Raw genomic sequence first — 22,995 nt, forward strand, 5'->3', positions numbered from 1 at the left:
TACGAAGTCAGATTTGGGCGTTCTTTTTATTGACGCTCTTATCTTAACATATTCTACAAGTTTTGTTTAGATTGATAAGGCTAAATCTCGCTCTATCGTAATTTCACTATTTACGCTTCCCGGTGCCGTGCCGGTTTTGCCGTAAAACTTCGACAGGTCATAACTTCTTCGTTATAACTCGGATTTCGGCATTCTTTATATCTTCGGAATCCTTGTTTCGACCACTACAACTTTATCCAATGATATCAAGTTTATTTTAAACTTAAATTTCGACGCTTATTTTTATTCTTAATTAATCAAACCACATAATTAAGCAATTAAGCACAAAACACATAATACTCAAATAATACATTATTATTATTTCAAAACGGGTTACAAAGGTTAACCTAGACTATTACATTGCTACAAATGGCAAGCCCGGAACACAGGCGTTACAATTCTCTCCACCTTAGAATGATTCCGTCCCCGGAATCACACATCAACAAACAAATGCGGATAGCGACTCAACATGTCACTCTCCGTCTCCCAGGTGAGATTCGGCCCATTCGTGTGTTTCCATCGGACAAGCACTAACCCAACCATTTTGCGTCGCAACTTCTTAGTCTTTCGGTCAACAATTGCCTCTGGTTCTTCAATCAACCTTTTGTTCTCATCAATTCTCAATTCCGAAATTGGAATTATATCGGGAACTTCTCCCGTGAACTTCCTCAAATAACACACATGAAAGGTGTTGTGAATTCCGTTCAGTTCTTCGGGTAATTCGAGCTTGTAAGCTTGATTCCCAATCCTCTGAAGGACTTTAAACGGTCCAATAAACCTTGGACTCAACTTTCCCCTTTTACCAAATCTTATAAGTCCCTTCCACGGCGAGACTTTAAGCAAAACCGAATCTCCAACCTCAAAAGTCATCGGTCTTCGCTTCTTGTCAGCATAGCTCTTTTGACGATCTTGAGCTGCTAACATTCTTTCCCTAATTATTTTCAACTTTTCAGCAGTTTGATGAACCAACTCCGGTCCCATAAACTGCTTTTCCCCAGCCTCAAGCCAACAAGACGGCGTACGACACTTCTGTCCATACAAAGCTTGATAAGGTGCCATCTTAATGCTCGAGTGAAAACTATTATTATAGGAAAATTCTACCAACGGTAAATGTTCATCCCAATTACCTAGGAATTCCAAGGTACATGCTCTCAGCATATCTTCAAGTGTTTGTATTGTTCTTTCACTCTGACCATCAGTCTGCGGATGGTAAGCTGTGCTTAAACATAACTTGGTACCCATTTCCTCTTGTAGACTTTTCCAAAACCTTGAGGTGAAACGGCTATCACGATCCGATACAATCGTTAACAGAACACCGTGAAGCCTCACAATTTCCTTCACGTAAGAATTCGCAAGCTTCTCCATAGACCATTTCTCCCTGGCCGCTATGAAATGCGCACTCTTAGTGAATCGATCAACGACCACCCAAATCATGTCGTGACCATTCTTTGTTCTGGGCAGTTTAGTGACAAAATCCATAGCAATGTCTTCCCACTTACCCATAGGCACAGGCAAAGGTTCTAAACTCCCGTAAGGTTTCTGATGTTGTGTCTTGACTCTCGCACAAGTCACACACTCGGCCACATACTTTGCAACATCAAGCTTCATCGTCGGCCACCAGTAGTAGGGTTTTAGGTCCCTATACATTTTAGTGCTACCCGGATGAATTGAGTACATGGTTTTGTGAGCTTCTTCCATCAGAAGATCCCTAATTCCTCCTGACTTAGGTACCCAAATACGATCTTGGAATACCTTCAGTCCATGACCGTTAGTACCAAACACCAACGTTTTACCCAAACGTTCCTCTTTTCGGTCATTTTTCTCAGAAGCTTCCTCTTGAGCTTTCTTTATACTTTCCACAATAGTCGAGACAACTTCAATTTTCAACGCTCTTGGCCTCTTCCTTTCAAGATTGACTTTCCGACTGAGAGCATCAGCAACAACATTAGCTTTACCAGGGTGGTAAAGTATCTCGCAGTCATAGTCTTTAAGTAATTCTAGCCAGCGTCGTTGCCTCATATTCAATTCTTTCTGATTAAAGAGGTATTGGAGACTCTTATGATCAGTGAAAAGTTTGCACTTCGTGCCATAAAGGTAATGCCTCCATATTTTCAGAGCGAAAACTACCGCTGCCAACTCCAAATCATGAGTCGGGTAATTCTTTTCATGCTCTTTCAGCTGTCGAGATGCATATGCTATCACCTTTTCTCTTTGGGTCAAAACACAACCCAATCCAACACCAGACGCATCGCTATAAACAGCGAAGTCTTCGACTCCATCGGGTAGAGAAAGTATCGGTGCCTCGCATAGCTTCTTCTTTAACTTCTCGAATGCTTCTTTATGCTTCTCACTCCAAGCATAAGTAGCTCCTTTGTGGGTCAAAGCTGTTAATGGAGTAGCAATCGAAGAAAAGCCTTGGATAAACCTTCGGTAATATCCGGCTAATCCTAAAAAGCTTCGAATCTCCGTGGGACTTTTCGGTTGTTCCCACTTCGTCACAGCTTCGATCTTCGCTGGATCAACCATTATCCCTTCTTGGTTGACCACGTGACCCAAGAATTGGACCTCACGAATCCAAAAATCACATTTGGAGAACTTTGCATAAAGCTTCTCCTTCTTCAAAACTTCTAACACTTCTCGCAAGTGTCTGCCATGCTCCTCCTGGCTTTTCGAGTAGATCAGAATGTCGTCTATGAACACTATCACGGATTTATCAAGGAAAGGATTACAAACCCTATTCATCAAATCCATGAACGCTGCTGGAGCATTGGTTAGTCCAAACGACATAACCAAGAACTCGTAGTGTCCATATCTAGTTCTGAATGCAGTCTTCTCGATATCTTGCTCTCTTACTTTCAGCTGATGATATCCTGACCTAAGATCGATCTTCGAGAAATAGCTCGAACCTTGCAATTGATCAAACAGGTCATCAATCCTCGGCAACGGATATCTATTCTTTATTGTTGCCTTGTTCAGCTCTCTGTAATCGATGCACATTCTCATACTTCCATCTTTCTTCTTTACAAATAACACCGGAGCTCCCCAGGGCGATGAACTAGGTCTAATGAAACCTTTGTCCAACAACTCCTGAAGTTGCATCATCAGCTCCTTCATCTCCGTCGGTGCTAATCGATAAGGTGCTTTTGCTATTGGCGTGGTTCCTGGTAACAAGTCTATTCTGAACTCCACTTGTCTATCAGGTGGTAATCCAGGAAGATCCTCGGGGAACACTTCCGGATAATCACACACCACTGGAATGCTCTGCATCACCTTCTTTTCCTTCTTAGCATCAATCACGAATGCTAAATATGATGTACATCCCTTGGTCAAACACTTTCTGGCTTTCATTAGAGAAATGATCCCAGAATTCACTCGTCGTTTGTCCCCATACACCATAAACGAATCTTTCCCAGGCGGGTTTACTTTAACTATCTTCTTCTTGCACAAAATTTCGGCATCATTGGCGCTAAGCCAATCCATTCCCAAGACGATGTCGAAACCATTTAGTTCGATAGGCAATAATTCCTCGAGAAACTTATTCCCATTAAGGTCGATCAAGACGTTTTTCATACGATGGCTAACAGGTACAAACTTGCCACTAGCTACTTCGACTAATAAAGCATTATTTAGTCTATCAACAGGCAAAGCTAGCTTTCTACCAAACTCATGCGAAATAAAGGAGTAGTTGGCTCCAGAATCAAACAATATATGAGCAGGTAATTCGTTTACGAGAAAGGTACCTGAAGCGACATCAGCTTCATCTTTCGCAGCCTCAAGTGTCATCTGGAAGGCTCTTGCCTTCGGCTTTGGTGGAACGTTGGGCCTAGCTGCCTCCTTCTTCTTCGGACAGTCTTTCAAAATATGCCCCTCTTCATTACACCCAAAACACATCCTTTTGTTGTTCGGACATTCATTGGCAAAATGTCCAACCTTTCCACACTTGTAGCAGGTTACATCCTCGCTACATTTCCCAAAGTGCTTTTTCCTACACTTATCACACCACTTCGCTTCGCCTCCTTTTCCTCCAAACTTTTTCGAATCAAATTTCGAAAATTTACTCTTCTTACTGGAACCAGATGTTCCTTCAAACTTCCTTTTCTCACCAACCTCAACCTTGACGGTGGTTCTTCCCTTTATCATGCTCTCCACAGACTTGGCAGCCCAGATAGCTGCCTCTAGAGTAAGTGCCTGACGTACTGGCACCTCGTACTCCCATGGAAGTCCCTTCGCATACCGATCCACCTTTGTCAGCTCGTCTGGAACGATACGCAAGGCAAACTCCATCTTATCGGTGAAGTTATTGGTGTATTCATCTACTGACATGCTACCCTTCGTCAATGTCAGAAACTTGTTCTCCAACTCCAACAGATTTTGAGCCGAGCAGAACTTGCGCTTAAACTGCACCAAGAACTCTGCCCATGACAATTGCAGTGGCTCGCTAGGGCTTAAGGTCTTCCCTAGAGTGTTCCACCAACGAACGGCTCCACCTCGGAATTGTCGCACGGCATAGATAGTCTGCAACTTGCCTCTACAGCCACATCTCATAAAGGCTAACTCCATTTCGGAGATCCAATCCATAACCCCAATCGGATCCTCCTTTCCATTGAAGGTCGATGGTTTACAAGTCAAAAAGTCCTTGTACTTGCATCCCATTCCATCATTCCTTCCTTCATGGTTATCTTGCCTAACTATCGGTGGGTTGGCTTGACCAATAGACCCACTGAAGTTTCCTCCTTCTGAGTGCCCTTCATTCAGTTCAGGCTCTTCCACACGAATCGACAGTTCTTCACGATTTTGTTGAAGCAACCGTCTAGTTTCATCCATCTGACGATCCAACATCGTCTGAATCATCAATTGCACACCAGCCATGGTTATTGGCTCAGGTGCTGCTGCTACGACAGGTATTGGCTCAATCACTGGTGGTTGATTCCTGTTTTCGTCAGCATTTCCAACTCCACTTCTTGTTCTCACCATTTTGATCTACACCGAATAAGGTGAAATTAGATCCTCAATCATGATAGATATTCAAATCATCCTTATCACTCCGAAACGTTTACATGCTAGTTCTAATATCGTAGATGTACGCTTAGAATCCTACACACATAAGGTTTCTAGATCCGGTCGGCAACAGACCATAGATCCGAACAAATAATATCATATATGGCAACATATAACATTTAGCACATAAAGCATTTTAGGCAACTTTCCTAAAATAAACTAGTGCTCGTGTCTAAATCACAACAGACACACATCTCAAAACTTCACTTAGCATTCTAAGTTTAAGTCTAGAAATCCAACAAATTCCTAGTTCGCTTAAACTAATGCTCTGATACCAACTGTGACATCCCCAAAATCTCGGCCAGAAAAGACCGATTTTCATTTATGCTTTTAAATATTTTCAGAGTAAATCCTTTTGATTTGAAAGAGTTGCGGAATTTGTTCCCAAAAACAAAACATGATAAAACATTGTTTACCGAAGCATTTCATAAAAGAAATGTATTTTCATTATAATCAAAACTCGGGGTGTCATGTTCCGATACAGACCAATAAGCATAAACGAATACATTACAAGTCATATAACAAATATAAACATATGCAGACTTGTAAACAAAACAACTTGATGGTTCATCCATCTCATGCCCTTCCGCCACTACCTGTAATACAATTTAAAACTGAGTGGGTCAGGCTTGGGAGCCTGGTGAGCATATAGGGTTTTCAACCCACAATAAATATCATATTTAATTTTCACCAACCAACAATAACCCAATTACCCATTCCCGTTATTCTCACTTTAATGTCCCTAAAACAACTAACATAAGGGACCTAGTCTAAGAATATTTCATCGGGGCGACAACACATGCTTCGGGGGTACCTCAGCAATATAAGTCAAATAAGGCAACCATGAGGGGGATGGAGTACAGCGAATGAACACCCAAGTTCATTAACACCTACAGGTGGCGAACCTGCTAATGTTTCCACAAGACTGTCTAGAATAGCCAGTGGTCGTCATCTAAACTCCGCTAGATGACTCAATCAAACAACAACGAGGCCTCTCATCTGTTTATTACACACCAACTGTCTACCCATGTTCTACCCAACATATTAGTAGATAAAAATATACATTTGTATACATAGTTTAAAGAAAACCTGTATAGCATGCTTTAATCAACACATATATCACATAACAGATGAGGCACACACACACATAACACGTATCTCATAAAGAAATAAGCAGATCTATAAGATAGAAGAGAGTGAATACTCATTCACACATAACACAACCAAATATATACACATAGCACGTATTTTTATATAAAATACTTCGTATTATTGTATTAGAAGAAATAACTACACACTCACACTTATAAACAACAATATAATTAATACACTCGAACCAAACTCGTATTATTATTGTGTTTAAGAAAGTTAGTATACACTCACTTGATCAGAAGATGATCGGACAGCACTACGGCTTATAGGAGTAGTATTCCTCAGCAGATCTGGAAGATCTTCACAAAAATCGACTTTTCGCGGGCAGAGCTTCGACTCGGGAACCGCACTTTTCGGGATCTTCGGGATCTCGGGACTTGCCTCGGGGCTAGAGTATAATACCGGGGCTTCGGGGTGTAAAAATGCAGAGCTTCGGCGCAAAGAAGAGAAGAAATGAGCAAATACTCCCTGAACCCTCGCATCCTATTTATAGTGAAAATATCTGATCTACTCGCCGAGTAGGGGACACCTACTCGCCGAGTCGGCCATACTCGCCGAGTAGGGGACACCTACTCGCCGAGTCGGTCCATGTGGCGGCTTTCTGCTGGTGCCACGTGTCAAACTCTGGGTGGAGCCACGTCACCCCTATCGCGTGTTAGCCTTCGAATTTAGAAAAATCATAACTTTCGCATACGAGCTCCGTTTTTGACGTTCTTTATATCCACGCGTAGGTAAAATCAAGATCTACAACTTTCGTTTAGACTCCGTCGGCTAAATCTTGACCGATCTCAAATTTAACAGTAGGAGGTGTTTAGACTGTTAAATGACCGCGAAGAATTCGTAACTCCTTCATACGAACTCCGTTTTCGTCCATACTTTTACCGTTGAGTTCCTATTAATGAGACCTTCAACTCTCATTTAGGTCGCGTAAGCCAAAAACCGCTCGAACTAAAATTCGAGTTTCGGGCCGTGCACTGCTAAGCCGAATCTTAGAAAAATCATAACTTCCTCATACGAAGTCAGATTTGGGCGTTCTTTTTATTGACGCTCTTATCTTAACATATTCTACAAGTTTTGTTTAGATTGATAAGGCTAAATCTCGCTCTATCGTAATTTCACTATTTACGCTTCCCGGTGCCGTGCCGGTTTTGCCGTAAAACTTCGACAGGTCATAACTTCTTCGTTATAACTCGGATTTCGGCATTCTTTATATCTTCGGAATCCTTGTTTCGACCACTACAACTTTATCCAATGATATCAAGTTTATTTTAAACTTAAATTTCGACGCTTATTTTTATTCTTAATTAATCAAACCACATAATTAAGCAATTAAGCACAAAACACATAATACTCAAATAATACATTATTATTATTTCAAAACGGGTTACAAAGGTTAACCTAGACTATTACATTGCTACAAATGGCAAGCCCGGAACACAGGCGTTACAATATGTGTCCAAAGGGTTAGAGTATCATCACATGACTACATAGTTACTACATCGCTTGAACTCGTAATTCATCACCTATAGGTTATGAGTCTGCCGGTGTTTCCACATGACTTATTTAGATTAGTCAGTGGTCGTTATCTATACTCTGGTAGATGACTATATCACAACATCTCAAGTCAAGGTCAGGGCATCTCCTAGTCATCTCATATTTTATCATCACCTATTTATCATTGCCTATCTACCATCAACTATCTATCATCTCTATCTGCCATCGCCTATTACTACCCAATACATATTTATAAGTGTATAATACTTATATGATTAAACTAGTTAAATATCATCTCATAATATCTTATCTAACACATAATATTCTCAGCACAGATAATAAGCACATAACCAGGTAATTATCTACATACTTCATATCAATGTGTAAGATGAAAGTAACTATGCACTCACTTGTTAAAGTGGATGATTGGAAAGTTGGGCAGCGCTTCGCTTTAGCACTTGGCTTTTTCCTTTATAGCTTGAAAAAGCAATGTACGTTGTGCACTTTGTCGATGTGCTCTGCGCACTATGTCGGAGGTGGTGACATGGAGTTCATCTAGTGGTAACATGTGTCACAACCTCGTAGTTTTTCGATACGCGCCGTACATCTTGTCTGTGCGCGCGACTGCATGCAAATTTTTATAAAATCTTAGAAAGATCATAAATTCTTCATACGAGCTCCATTTTCTACGGGTTTTATATCCACACATAGCTATCGACAAGATCTACAACATTCATTTAGACTCTATCGGATATTTTGACATTATTTTGAAAGTTATATTCTTAATAGACTTAGATTGTTAAAGTCCGTTAAAACTTCATAACTTTCTCGTCCGACGGTCATTCTTGACTGTCTTTATATTGACAGACTCCTATTAACGAGATTTTCGATTCTTGTTTAGAACCGATCTAAAATTCGAAATCTGATTTGTATACCACTACGCTTAATCTTAGAAAAATCATAACATCCTTTATGAAATCAGATGTTGATGTTCTCTATATGTACGCTCTCAGTTTCGTTTAGATCACCGAGGCTAAAAAGTAATCTATCGAAAATTTACCTTTTACGATACGTAGAGTCGTGTCGGTTTTATCGTGAAACTTCAAAGAAGCATAACTTCTTCATACGAAGTTGGATTTTAGCGTTCTTTATATGTAAGAAATCCTTGTCTCACGTACTATAACTTTGGTTAAGGTTATTTATCCTAAATAACCTTCCATCAAAAGTCATTTTTAACGCTTATTGTCTCTAATTGACTAATCCAAAATCTATGAGCATTACACATTGGTGGATATGGTTGTTGATCGTAGATGCTACATTAACCAAAGCCAGAGTTTGAATATTCATACAGATCAACCCAATTTCGTCAAACTTACTTCCTTACATTTTCATGCATGGTTAAAGGTATTAAATGAAAGAAAGAACAACCTACTTTTCTTGATTTGTTTTATGAAAGTATAATTTTTTAATAAGAAAATTTATGGAAGTGAAATGTTATAACTGTATAGATTTTTGAAGTATAATATTTGTTGACATGCTTGTTTTGTTTGATATTAGGGACGGAAAACAAGGATGTATTTTTTGTGTTCATGTGTTCCAGGTGATGCAATTAAGTTCGATATTAATACCGACATGCTAATGGTGTTTTGTATAATGATTTTGTTATTTTTTGCCGTGTATTTGTAATATATACCAAAGCCTTCATTTTTTTAAAAGCAATAAAAGTTGAAGAATGTGAGTGATGAAGATAAAAAGAATAGTGAAAGAAGCTTGAAGGTACTCATCTTCACTCATGGTCAGCCATATGACACTGTTTCATGTGTCACAAGTAAAAGACGCTTGAAGGTACTCGTATGTGACGAGGAAAGTCGTCCAATTAATAAAACAAAAAATGTGGATTACAAAGAGGTCCTTCATCGATTATAGATATTTAGGCATTTCATTGTATTTTTTAGACAATTCAATATTACCAATAACGCTAAGTCTGTTTCTATTACTTTATTTTTGTTTTATTATTGTGCCAACTTTTTGTACCTTTATATCTATTTCGTATATGTCCCCCCCCCCCCTTCGCGCCTAAGGTGTTTTTTATAATGAGTTTTTTATTTTTCTCCTTATATTTGTAATATATACCAAAGCCTTCATTTTTCAAATGAAAGTATAATTTTTTAATAAGAAAATTTATGGAAGTGCAATGCTATAACTATATAGATTTTTAAAGTAAAATATTTGTTGACATGCTTGTTTTGTTTGATATTGGGGATGGAAAACATGGATGTATTATCTGCATTCACGTGCTGCAGTTGATGCAATTAAGTTCAATGTTAATATTGACATGCTTATGGTGTTTTTTATAATGAGTTTGTTATTTCTCTCCTTATATTTGTAATATATACCAAATCCTTCATCTTTTAAATGAAAGTATAATGTTTTAATAAGAAAATTTATGGAACTGCAATGTTTTAACTGTATATATTTTTTTCAAGTATAATATTTGTTGACATGCTTGTTTTATTTGATATTAGGGACGGAAAACAAGGATGTATTATCTATGTTCATGTGTTTGCAGGTGATGCAATTAAGTTCAATGTTAATACCGACATTCTTATGGTGTTTTTTATAATAAGTTTGTTATTTTTTTGTCGTTTATTTGTATATATACCAAAGCCTTCATTTGTAACGCCCGTGTTTCTAGGCTAGGCATTAACATTGATGTAATAGTCTAGGTTAACCTTTGTAACTCATTTAGAAATAATAAGAATGTATTATTTGAGTATTATGTGTTTTATGCTTAATTGTGTAGCTTAAATGAATTAAGAATAAAAATAAGCATAAAAATAAAACGTTGGATAAAACCGATATTGATACATGAAGACGTAGTGGTCGTGGCAAGGTTTCCGAAAATATAAAGAATGCCGAAATCCAAGTTATAACGAAGAAGTTATGATTTGTCAAAGTTTCGCGACAGAACCGGCACGACACTGCGCGACGTAAATAGTGAATTTACGATAGAGCGATATTTAGCCTTAGTGATCTAAATGAAAGTCGTAGAATACGTTAAACCGAGAGTTTCCATAAAAAGAACGTCTAAATCTTACATCGTGTGAGGAATTTATGATTTTTCGAAGTTTCGCCTTAGCGGTATGCCACCCAAATCTCGAAATTGAGATCGAGTGATATTTGGCAGTAACAATCTAAACGAGAATCGAATATCTCGTCGATAGTAGTCCAACGGTGAAAATACAGACGAATACGGATGTAAGATGAAGAAGTTATGAATTTCTGATGGAGTTTTCTTGTCCCGGCCTACTAAAAATAATATAATAAAAGTTAAATTCAAAATTAGCCGACGGAGTCTAAATGAGAGTTGTAGAGCATAATCTCACCTATGTGTGGATATAAAGAACGTCGAAAACGGAGCTCGTATGTGAAAGATATGAATTTTTGAAATTCGGGGCACAAACTTCCACCTGTGTCAGAGCTCACGACGTGAGCACAGTGTTCACGACGTGAGCAGGTGATGGACGTCTTCCTGAGCAAGTGGCCTGATGAAGAATGTCATGACATATCGGGCTCAGGACGTGAGTATAAGTGGCTCACGACGTGAGCATGGTTTTTCAGCTCCCTATAAATAAGAGTCGAGTCCAACTAAATTGGTTGCTCAATTTCTCTCCTCTCACTCTGTATTACCTCAATTTACGTGCAAGTTATACCCCCGAAGCCCCGGTATCATCCCGACACCCAAAGCGAGTCCCTAAGCTCCGAAGATCCCGAGAAGAAAAGAGTTTTGAGCCGAAGCTCTGCCCGCGAGAAGTTCGGTTTTTGTGAAGCATCCCGGTTTCACCAAAGAATACTGTTTTAAAGAGTCGTAGTGATGTCCGAGCATCGTCTTATCAAGTGAGTGCATAGTCCCTTTCACATACTCGATTTTAATACAATTATTGATCAATGTATTAGATATATGATATGAGTAAGTGTGTAGTTGCTTTCTAATAACACACATATATGAATTATACTCTATGAAATACGTGTTATGTGACTATATACTATTTGTTATGTGGTATGAGTATTGAATGAATATGTTATACAGGTTTTAAGTTGTATATAAACAAGTATATTTTATCTAAAAATATTTTGGGTAGAACATGGGTAGATAGTGATGTGTGATGAAAATAAAAATGATGAGAGGCCTCGATGTGATTGTGATCTAGTCGTCCAGCAGGATATGGATGACAACCACGGACTTTTCTAGACAGTTTAGTGGAACGCTGGCAGGCTCATAACCTATAGGTGTAGTGAACTTGGGTTTTCATTTGCTGTATTCTATCCCCCTCATGGTTGCCTTAGAACATTCATTGCTGAGGAAACCCCTTTGCAGTATTGTCCGTCCCGATGAAAATCCTAGATTAGGTCTCTTGTGATAGTTGTTGTAATAGGGACATAAAGTGAGGATAACATGAATGAGTAATCGGGTTATTGTTTGTTGATGAAATTAAATATAACTATTTATTGTGGGTTGAAAACCCTATATGCTCACCAGGCTCCCAAGTCTGACCCACTCAGTTTCTTTGTATTACAGGTAGTGGCGCGAGAGCATAAGTAGGAGAACTTGTGAAGATGTTTTTTGTTTATAGACCAGTAGTTGTATATAACTGTGTAAGTTCTATGTTTTATTCTTTATGCTTTTGTGTCTGTATCGGAACATGACATCCCGAGTTTTGATATATAATGAAAATACATTTCTTTTAGAAATGTTTTGATAAACCTTATTTTATCATGTATTATTTTGGGACAAATTCCGCAACTCTTTTAAATCAATGGATAACTCTGAAATTATTTTAAAAGCATAAATAAAACCGGTCTTTTCTGGCCGTGATTTTGGGAATGTCACAGTTGGTATCAGAGCATTAGTTTAAGAGAACTAGGAATTTGTAGGATTTCTTGACTTAAACTTAGAATACTAAGTGAAGATTGTGAGATGAGTGACTGGTATATTTTAGACACAAGCACTAGTTTATTTTAGGAAAGTGGCCTAAAATGCTTTTATGTGCTAAATGTTATATGTTTTCCATATATGATATTATTTGTTCGGATCAATGGTTTTTTGCCAACCGAATTTGGAGACCTTATTTGTTTAGGATTCTAAGCGTAGGATTACGGTATTAGAACTAGCATGTAAACGCTTCGGAGTGATAATGATTATTTAATTATCTATCGTGACTGAGGATCTAAATTCACCTTATTCGGTATGTAGATCAAAAATGGTACGAACCAGAAGCGGAGCTGGAAACGTGAACGAAGACAGGAATCAACCACCTGTGATTGAGCAAGTGGCTGTTGTAGCAGCAGCACCTGAGTCAATAACAATGGCTGGTGTACAATTTATGATTCAAACAATGTTGGATCATCAGATGGAAGAAACAAGACGTCTGCTTCGGCAGAATCGTGAAGAACTTTCAATGCCGATTGAACATCCCGAGTTGAATGAAGGGCATTTGGAAGGAGGTAACTTCAGTGGGACTGTTGGTCAAGCCAACCCACCAATTGTTAGGCAAAACCACCCAGAGGGAGGAATAGATGGACTTAGATGCATGTACAAAGACTTTTTGACTTGCAAACCATCAACCTTCACTGGAAAGGAGGATCCGATCGGATTTATGGATTGGATCTCAGAAATGGAGCTAGCCTTCATGACGTGTGGTTGTAGAGGCAAGCTGCAGACCACTTTCGCAGTACGTCAGTTCAGACGTGGAGTTGTTTGTTGGTGGAACACTATGGGGAAGACCCTAAGCCCTAATGAGCCACAACAACTGACTTGGGCAGAGTTCTTGGTGCAATACAAGCGCAAGTTCTGCTCGGACCAAAATCTACTAGAGTTGGAGAATAAGTTTCTGACGTTGACAAAAGGCAGCATGTTAGTCGACGATTACACTAACGCCTTCACCGAAAAAATGGAGTTTGCTTTGCGCATCATTCCAAACGAGTTGACGAAAGTTGATCGATATGCAAAGGGACTCCCATGGGAGTACGTTGTGCCAGTACGTCAGGCACCTACTCTGGAGGCAGCTATTTGGGATGCCAAGTCTGTTGAGGACATGATCAAGGGAAGAACTGCCATCAAGGTTGAAGTTGGTGATAAGAGAAAGTTTGAAGGAACTTTAGGTTCCAGCAATAAAAACAAATCTTCGAAGTCTAATTCGAAGAAGTTTGGAGGCGAATCGAAATGGTGTGAAAAGTGCAAGAAAAGCACTCTGGGGAAATGTAGTGAGGAAGTGACCTGCTGCAAATGTGGAAAAACCCGGAATTATGCCAAAGAGTGTCCGTCCAACAAGAGAGTGTGCTTTGGATGTAACGAAGAGGGACACATTTTGAAAGACTATCCTAAAAAGAAGGAGTCTGCAAAACCCAATATTCCACCAAAGCCGAAGGCGAGAGCCTTTCAGATTAGACTTGAGGTTGCGAATGATGAAGTTGATGTCGCTTCAGGTACCTTTCTCGTAAACAAATTGCCTGCCCAAATTTTATTTGATTCTGGAGCCAACTACTCCTTTATTTCCCATGAATTTGGTAGAAAACTAGCGTTGCCTGTTGATAGACTAGATAATGCTTTATTAATCGAAGTTGCTAGTGGCAAGTTTATACCTGTAAGCCATCGCATGAAAAATATTTTCATTGACTTGAATGGGAATAAGTTCCACAAGGAATTATTGCCTATTGAACTAAATGGTTTCGACATCGTGCTGGGAATGGAATGGCTTAGTGCCAATGATGTCGAGATATTATGCAAAAAGAAGATAGTAAAAGTAAACCCGCCAGGGAAAGAGTCATTTATGGTGTATGGGGACAAACGCAGAGTAAATTATGGGATTATTTCTCTAATGAAAGACAGAAAGTGTTTGGTTAAAGGATGTATATCATATCTAACATTTGTGATCGATGCTAAGAAGGAGAAAAAGGAGATGCAGAGCATTCCTGTCGTGTGGGATTATCCGGAAGTATTTCCCGAAGATCTTCTCGGATTACCGCCTGATAAACAAGTGGATTTCAGAATAGACTTGTTACCAGGAACGACGCCAATAGAAAAAGCACCTTACCGACTAGCACCGACGGCGATGAAGGAGCTGATGATGCAATGTTAGGAGTTATTAGACAAAGGTTTCATAAGACCTAGTTCCTCACCCTGGGGAGCTCCGGTGTTATTCATGAAGAAGAAGGACGGGAGTATGAGAATGTGTATCGATTACAGAGAGCTGAATAAGGCAACAATAAAGAATAGATATTTGTTTTCGAGGATTGATGATATGTTCGATCACCTACAAGGTTCAAGTTATTTTTCAAAGATCGACCTAAGGTCAGGATATCATCAGTTGAAGGTGAGAGAGCTAGATATCGAAAAGACTGTATTCAGAACACGATATGGACACTATGAGTTTCTGGTTATGTTGTTTGGACTAACCAATGCTCCAGCAGCATTCATGGATTTAATGAACAGGGTTTGTAAACCGTTCCTTGATAAATCTGTGATAGTGTTCATAGATGACATTCTGATTTACTCGAAAAGCCAAGAGGAGCATGGCAACACTTGCGAGAAGTGTTAGAAGTCTTGAAGAAGGAGAAGATGTATGCCAAGTTCTCCAAATGTGATTTTTGGATTCGAGAAGTCCAACTCTTAGGTCATGTGGTCAACAAAAAGGGATAATGGTTGATCCAGCGAAGATTGAAGTTGTGATGAAGTGGGAACAACCGAAAAGTCCCACAGAGATCCGAAGCTTTTTGGGATTAGTCGGATATTACCGAAGGTTTATCCAAGGCTTTTCTTCGATCACTACTCCACTAACAGCTTTGACCCACAAAGGAGCTACTTATTCTTCGAGCGATAAGCGCAAAGAAGCATTCGAGTTGCTAAAGAAGAAGCTATGTGAAGCACTGATTCTTTCTATACCCGATGGAGTTTAAGACTTCGCTGTCTATAGTGATGCGTCTGGGGTTGGGTTGGGTTGTGTTTTGACCCAAAGAGAAAAGGTGATAGCATATGCGTCTCGATAGCTGAAGGAGTATGAAAAGAACTACCCCACTTACGATTTGGAGCTGGCATCGGTAGTTTTCGCTCTGAAGATATGGAGGCATTACCTCTATGGCACAAAGTGCAAGCTTTTCTCTGATCATAAGAGTCTCCAATATCTCTTTAGTCAGAAAGAATTGAATATGAGGCAACAACGCTGGCTAGAGTTACTTAAGGACTATGACTGTGAGATACTTTACCACCCTGGTAAAGCAAATGTTGTTGTTGATGCTCTCAGTCGGAAAGTCAATCTTGAAAGAAAAAAGACAAGAGCATTGAGCATAGAAGTTTTCTCGACAATTGTGGAGAGTATAAAGAAAGCTCAAGAGGAAGCTTCTGAAAAGAATGATCGGAAGGAGGAACGTTTGGGCAAAACGTTGGTGTTTTGAACAAATAGTCATGGACTGAAGGTATTCCAAGATCGTATTTGGGTACCTAAGTTAGGAGGAATAAGAGATCTTCTGATGGAAGAAGCTCACAAAACCATATACTCAATTCATCCTGGCAGCACTAAAATGTATAGGGACCTGAAACCCTATTACTGGTGGCCGACGATGAAGCTTGATATTGCAAAGTATGTGGCGGAGCGTGTGACATGTGTGCGGGTCAAGGCACAACATCAGAAACCATATGGGAGTTTAGAACCTTTACCTGTGCCTATGGGTAAATGGGAAGACATTGCTATGGATTTTGTCACTAAACTGCCCAGAACAAAGAATGGTCATGACATGATTTGGGTGGTCGTTGATCGCTTCACTAAGAGTGTGCATTTCATAGCAGCCAATGAGAAATGGTCTATGGATAAGCTTGTGAACTCTTACGTGAAGGAAATTGTGAGGCTTAACAGTGTTCCATTAACGATTGTGTCAGATCGTGACAGTCGTTTCACCTCGCGATTTTGGAGAAGTCTACAAGAGGAATTAGGTACCAAGTTGTGTTTGAGTAGAGCTTACCATCCACAGACTGATGGTCAGAGCGAACGAATGATACAAACACTTGATGATATGCTGAGAGCATGTACCCTGGAATCCTAAGGCAACTGGAATGAACATTTGCCTTTGGTAGAATTTTCCTACAATAATAGTTTCCACTCGAGCATAAAGATGGCATCTTATCAAGCTATGTACGGACAAAAATTTTGTACACCGTCTTGGTGGCTTGAGGCTGGGGAAAAGCAGTTTATGCGACCCGAGATAGTCCATCAAACTACTGTAAAGTTGAAAGTGATTAGGGAGAGAATGTTAGCAGCTCAGGATTGTCAAAAGAGTTATGCTGACAAGTGACAAGAAAAGAAGACCGATGACTTTTGAGGTTGGAGATTCGGTTTTACTTAAAGTCTCACTGTGGAAGGGATTTATAAGATTTGGTAAAGGGGGAAAATTGAGTCCAAGGTTTATTGGACCGTTTAAAGTTCTTCAGAGGATTGGGAACCAAGCTTACAAGATAGAATTACCCGAAGAACTGAATGGAATACATAACACTTTCCATGTGTGTTATCTGAGGAAGTTCATGGGAGAAGTTCCCGACATGATTCCACTTTTGGAATTGAGAACTGATGAGAACAAGAGGTTAATTGAAGAACCAACGGCAATCGTTGACCGAAAGACTAAGAAGTTGCGACGCAAGATGGTCGAGATAGTGCTTGTCCGATGGAAACAAACGAATGGGCCAAATCTCACATGGGAGAGGGAGAGTGACATGATGAGTCGCTATTCACATTTGTTTGTTGATGTGTGATTCCGAGGACAAAATCATCCTAAGGTGAAGAGAATTGTAACGCCTGTGTTTCTAGGCTAGGCATTAACATTGATGTAATAGTCTAGGTTAATCTTTGTAACTCATTTAGAAATAATAAGAATGTATTATTTGAGAATTATGTGTTTTATGCTTAATCGTGTCGCTTAAATGAATTAAGAATAAAAATAAGCATAAAAATAAAATGTCAGATAAAACTGATATCGATACATGAAGACGTAGTGGCCGTGGCAAGGTTTCCGAAAATATAAAGAATGTCGAAATCTGAGTTATAACGAAAAAGTTATGATCTGTCAAAGTTTCGCGACAGAACCGACACGAAACTACACGACGTAAATAGTGAATTTACGATAGAGCAATATTTAGCCTTAGTGATCTAAACGAAAATCGTAGAATACGTTAAACCGAGAGCTTCCATAAAAAGAACGTCTAAATCTTACTTCGTGTGAGGAATTTATGATTTTTCAAAGTTTTGCCTTAGCGGTATGCAGCCCAAATCTCAAAATTGAGATCGAGTGATATTTGGCCAAAACAATCTAAACGAGAATCGAAGATCTCGTCGATAGTAGTCCAACGATGAAAATACAGACGAAAACGGATGTCAGATGAAGAAGTTATGAATTTCTGATGGAGTTTTCCTGTCCCGGCCTACTAAAAATAATATAATAAAAGTTAAATTCGAAATTAGCCGATGGAGTCTAAGCGAGAGTTGTAGAGCATAATCTCACCTACGCGTGGATATAAAGAACATCGGATACAGAGCTCGTATGCGAAAGATATGAATTTCTGAAGTTCGGGGCACGAACTTCCACCTGTGTCAGAGCTCACGACGTGAGCAGGTAATGGACGTCTTCCAGAGCAAGTGGTCTGATGACGAATGCCATGACATATCGGGCTCACGATGTGAGCATAAGTGGCTCACGACATGTGCATGGTTTTTTAACTCCAAATAAATAAGAGTCGGGTCCAGCCGAATTGGTTGCTCAATTTCTCTCCTCTCACTCCGTATTACCTCGATTTACATGCAAGTTATACCCTCGAAGCCCGGGTATCATCCTGACACCCGAAGCGAGTCCCAAAGCTCCGGAGATCCCGAGAAGAAAAGAGTTTCGAGCCGAAGCTCTGCCCGCGAGAAGTCCGGTTTTTGTAAAGCATCCCGGTTTCACCAAAGAATGATGTTTTAAAGAGCCGTAGTGTTGTCTGAGCATCATCTTATCAAGTGAGTGCATAGTCCCTTTCACATACATGATTTTAATACAAGTATTGATGAATGTATTAGATATATGATATAAGTAAGTGTGTAGTTGCTTTCTGATAACACACATATATGAGTTATACTCTATATACGTGCTATGTGACTATATACTATTCGTTATGTGGTATGGGTATTGAATGAATATGTTATACAGGTTTTAAGTTTTATATAAACAAGTATATGGATCTAGTCGTCCAGCAGAATATGGATGACGACCACGGACTTTTCTAGACAGTTTAGTGGAACGCTGGCAGGATCATAACCTGTAGGTGTAGCAGGATCATAACCTGTAGGTGTAGTGAACTTGGGTGTTCATTTGTTGTATTCTATCCCCCTCATGGTTGTCGTAGGACATTCCTTGCTGAGGAAACCCCTTTGCAGTAGTGTCCGTCCCGATGAAAATCCTAGATTAGGTCCCTTGTAATAGTTCTTGTAATAGGGACGTAAAGTGAGGATAACGGGAATGGGTAATCAGGTTATTGTTGGTTAGTGAAATTAAATATAACTATTTATTGTGGGTTGAAAACCCTATATGTTCACTAGGCTCCCAAGCCTAACCCACTCAGTTTCTTTGTATTACAGGTAGTGGCGCGAGAGCATAAGTTAGAGAACTTGTGAAGATGTTTTTGTTTATAGACCAGTAATTGTATATAACTGTGTAAGGTCTATGTTTTATTGTTTATGCTTTTGTGTCTGTATCGGAACATGACATCCCGAGTTTTGATATATAATGAAAATACATTTCTTTAAGAAATTTTTTGATAAGCCTTATTTTATCATGTATTGTTTTGGGGATAAATTCCGCAACTCTTTTAAATCAATGGATTACTCTGAAATTATTTTAAAAGCTTAAATGAAACCGGTCTTTTCTGACCGTGATTTTGGGGATGTCACATCATTTTTTATGCAATAAAAGCCGAAGAATGTGAGTGGTGAAGATAAAAAGAATAGTGAATGTCTGATAAAAACAATTTCATTCTGTTTTCAATAGAGGGAATTCCCCGTAGGTGTTTGATTCCTATGACCATTAACAAAAGTCAATGACAATCATTGTCAAATGTTGTAATTTACTTGTGTAGACTCGTCTTCACTCATGGTTAGCTATATGTCGTTGTTTCATGCGTCACAAGTAAAAGACGCTTGAAGGTACTCTTATGTGATGAGGAAAGTCATCCAACTAATAGAATAGAAAATTTTGATTACAAAGAGGTCCTTCAATGATTATAGATATTTAGGCATTTCATTATATTTTTTAGACATTTCAGTATTACCAATAACGCTAAGTTTGTTTCTATTACTTTATCTTTGTTTTATTATTGTGCCAACTTTTTATACATTTATATCTATTTCGTATCCCCCCCCCCCCACACACACACATCTATGTAAAAACGTAGGTCATAGTCCTATGTGTGTATGTATGTATATATATATATATATATATATATATATATATATATATATATGAATAAATAAATAATTGTTATTTACTTTTTTAAACTATCTGGTTCTCATCTTGCTAACTGAAATTCATAAGACTAATTACGTTTTCGTTGAACCTAATCCAATAATTGAAATATATTATGCATACATTCCAATACGAATTAGTTGACTAGATAATCAATTTATATCCAAATAATGAACAACCATATCAATATAGTTTCTTTATTTATATGTGGCTACAGGTTGTGGAGAAAGAGGGTTTGTTGATGTAACTCATTGAATATTAAACCAAAAATTATAAAATTATAGACTAAAATGAAGTACAAACTCTAAACTACATGATAAATATCTCATATTAATCCAAACTTCAAAAGAATGAGTTATGCAAATTTTAAAGTTTTACAGATTACACATAAAAGCTGAAAAGTTGAAAAACTTTCAACTTTGATATCCTGGTTTCAGGAGAATGTAACTCATTGAATAATATCCCAAAAATGATGAAATGATAACCTAAATTGAAGTACAAAATCTAAATTACATGTTGGAAAGCATACTATGTCAATCCGGCTTCAAACGAATGAGTTATGTTATTTTTAAAAGTTTTCCAAAATACATATAAATGTTGAAAATATGAAAAACAATAATAACCGAGAATTAGTGTACCGAGTTGGTAATAAAACCGAAACCGACTGAGTGTGATTTGATGTATCGAGAGCTGACTTGATAGTATAAAACCGATGTCGCTTAAGGTATAGGTCCAGGTCCTGGTCCACAAGTATGGAAGCTCACCTCTATATGCAAAAAATATGGTGTTATGTGGGACTAGACTTCATAGCTCCCTCATAGCTCAATTCAACACGTAAATGTATTTTGCTTTTCAATAGATTATTAGGGTTGTTGGAAGCAAGCTTTTATAATTTAACTTTTCAAAAAGAAAATAGAGGTAAAAAACAAATTATATTAAAGAAAAATCTTTGTTCAGAAATACAAACTTAAATATTTTTATTTTAAACAAAAAGTTCAGCTACTACATTTAATTTTTATGAGATTTAACTTTTAGCTTTTAGATGGATTTACATTTTTAAAAGCTTACAACTAGTTTGTCAAATATTTCTTAACATATAAAAGTTACAACTTTTAGCTATCAACTTTTAGCTTTCAACTAATTGTTAACAATTAACAAATATCAGCTACTAGCTTTCGGTTACCATTTAATTTTATTAAACTAACCATGTATTTCAAAAATATGAATAATAATTTGGTTTATTTTTAAGGACAAATACCATAAAAGTCCTAAGTTTTACACACGTAGTTGGAAAAAGCCCTAACATTTTTTTTGTTGGCTTTTGCCACAACTTTTACATAAAGTTATCACTCTAACCCACTTAACCAGTTTCATGGTTAACTCTGTTATCTTTCTTGCAAAATTGGTCCTTGTGGTTAACTTTTTCATCTCACGTCTCCGTAGTCACTGCCACAACCACATGCAACTTCAAAAATTGATCCCTTAAATCGTCGTTAAGCCACAAATTGAGGCCTCCACTATGTTCGCCCCACCCTTGCGACCACAACCCAACCAACCTCGTTGTCTCTAGCTCCGCCGGAGAGCCTTGTTTCCAAAAACCCACCCTCACCTGCAAACGGTTGTTACAGCCTCCATCACCCTTCCATTCTCTAAATCGCTATCACCTTTCTACTCCTCTCCCCATCGCGGACAAACCCACCCTCACTAGAGAATCCTATTCTCGCCGGAAAATCTCAAAATTAGTCAATAAATTACTGGGACATGTGGTATAAGTTGAAAACTTTTTGGACATATGGTGGACTTTTTTGCAAATTACAGCGACCAAATTTGAACTTTAAACCCAATTTTAGGATTGATTTTGCAAGATATATAACAAAGTTAACCATGAAAGTGGTTAAGTAGACTAGAATGATAATTCTGCGTGAAAATTATGGTCAAAGCCTGTTAAGGTTTTTCCCAACTACACGTGTAAAACTTGAGAAATTTATTTGTATTTATCATATTTTTAAATCCAACATGTTACCATCTTTTTTGTTTCTTTCAGTGTTGTAGAAATTGGCCTTGGTGACCGATTAATTGTTTGACGGTCTTGAACTAATTATGATTATGTTGTTTGGCGGAAATTGGTCAAACTCGGGCTTGGCTGTCATAGACGAGAAATATTTAAAAAAATTCGAAATTTTTATTTTCAATTATTACACTAAAATTTAAATTTTTTTAATTTTTAAGTTTTCAAATTTTAAAATATTATATTAAAATTTCCAAATTTTCATATTTTTAAAATTTTAAATTTTCAAATACTTAATTTTTTAGGAAATATTAATTTTTTAAATAATTTCATTAATATTAGGGTCCCTGATTAATCCCCGTCTAATCTAATTAATTGTTTATCGTCAGTCGAACGTCGTCGAGCTACCGTCAAACGATTTTTACAACATTGGTTCATTTATAAAACCGTCCAGTATAGGTATCACGAAACCCTCCGTGGTCCAGGTGGACATGGTGGTTGTCCGTGAACACCATCCTGGTCCTTTCGTGGTGTTGATCTGAAACCACAAGCATGGTCTCTCGTTTTGCCCACCATATTCTTTTGTTGTGAGTATACCGGATTGAAAATGAAAGGAAGATGGAAGAAGAAGATGACAAGGTGTCGTGGTGTGTATACATGAAGGACTAAGTTCACCCTATCGGGTTCTTCAACATAATCATATAAAA

Source organism: Lactuca sativa, chromosome 3 (genome assembly GCF_002870075.4).
Source record: "Lactuca sativa cultivar Salinas chromosome 3, Lsat_Salinas_v11, whole genome shotgun sequence".
NCBI classification, from domain to species: domain Eukaryota; kingdom Viridiplantae; phylum Streptophyta; class Magnoliopsida; order Asterales; family Asteraceae; genus Lactuca; species Lactuca sativa.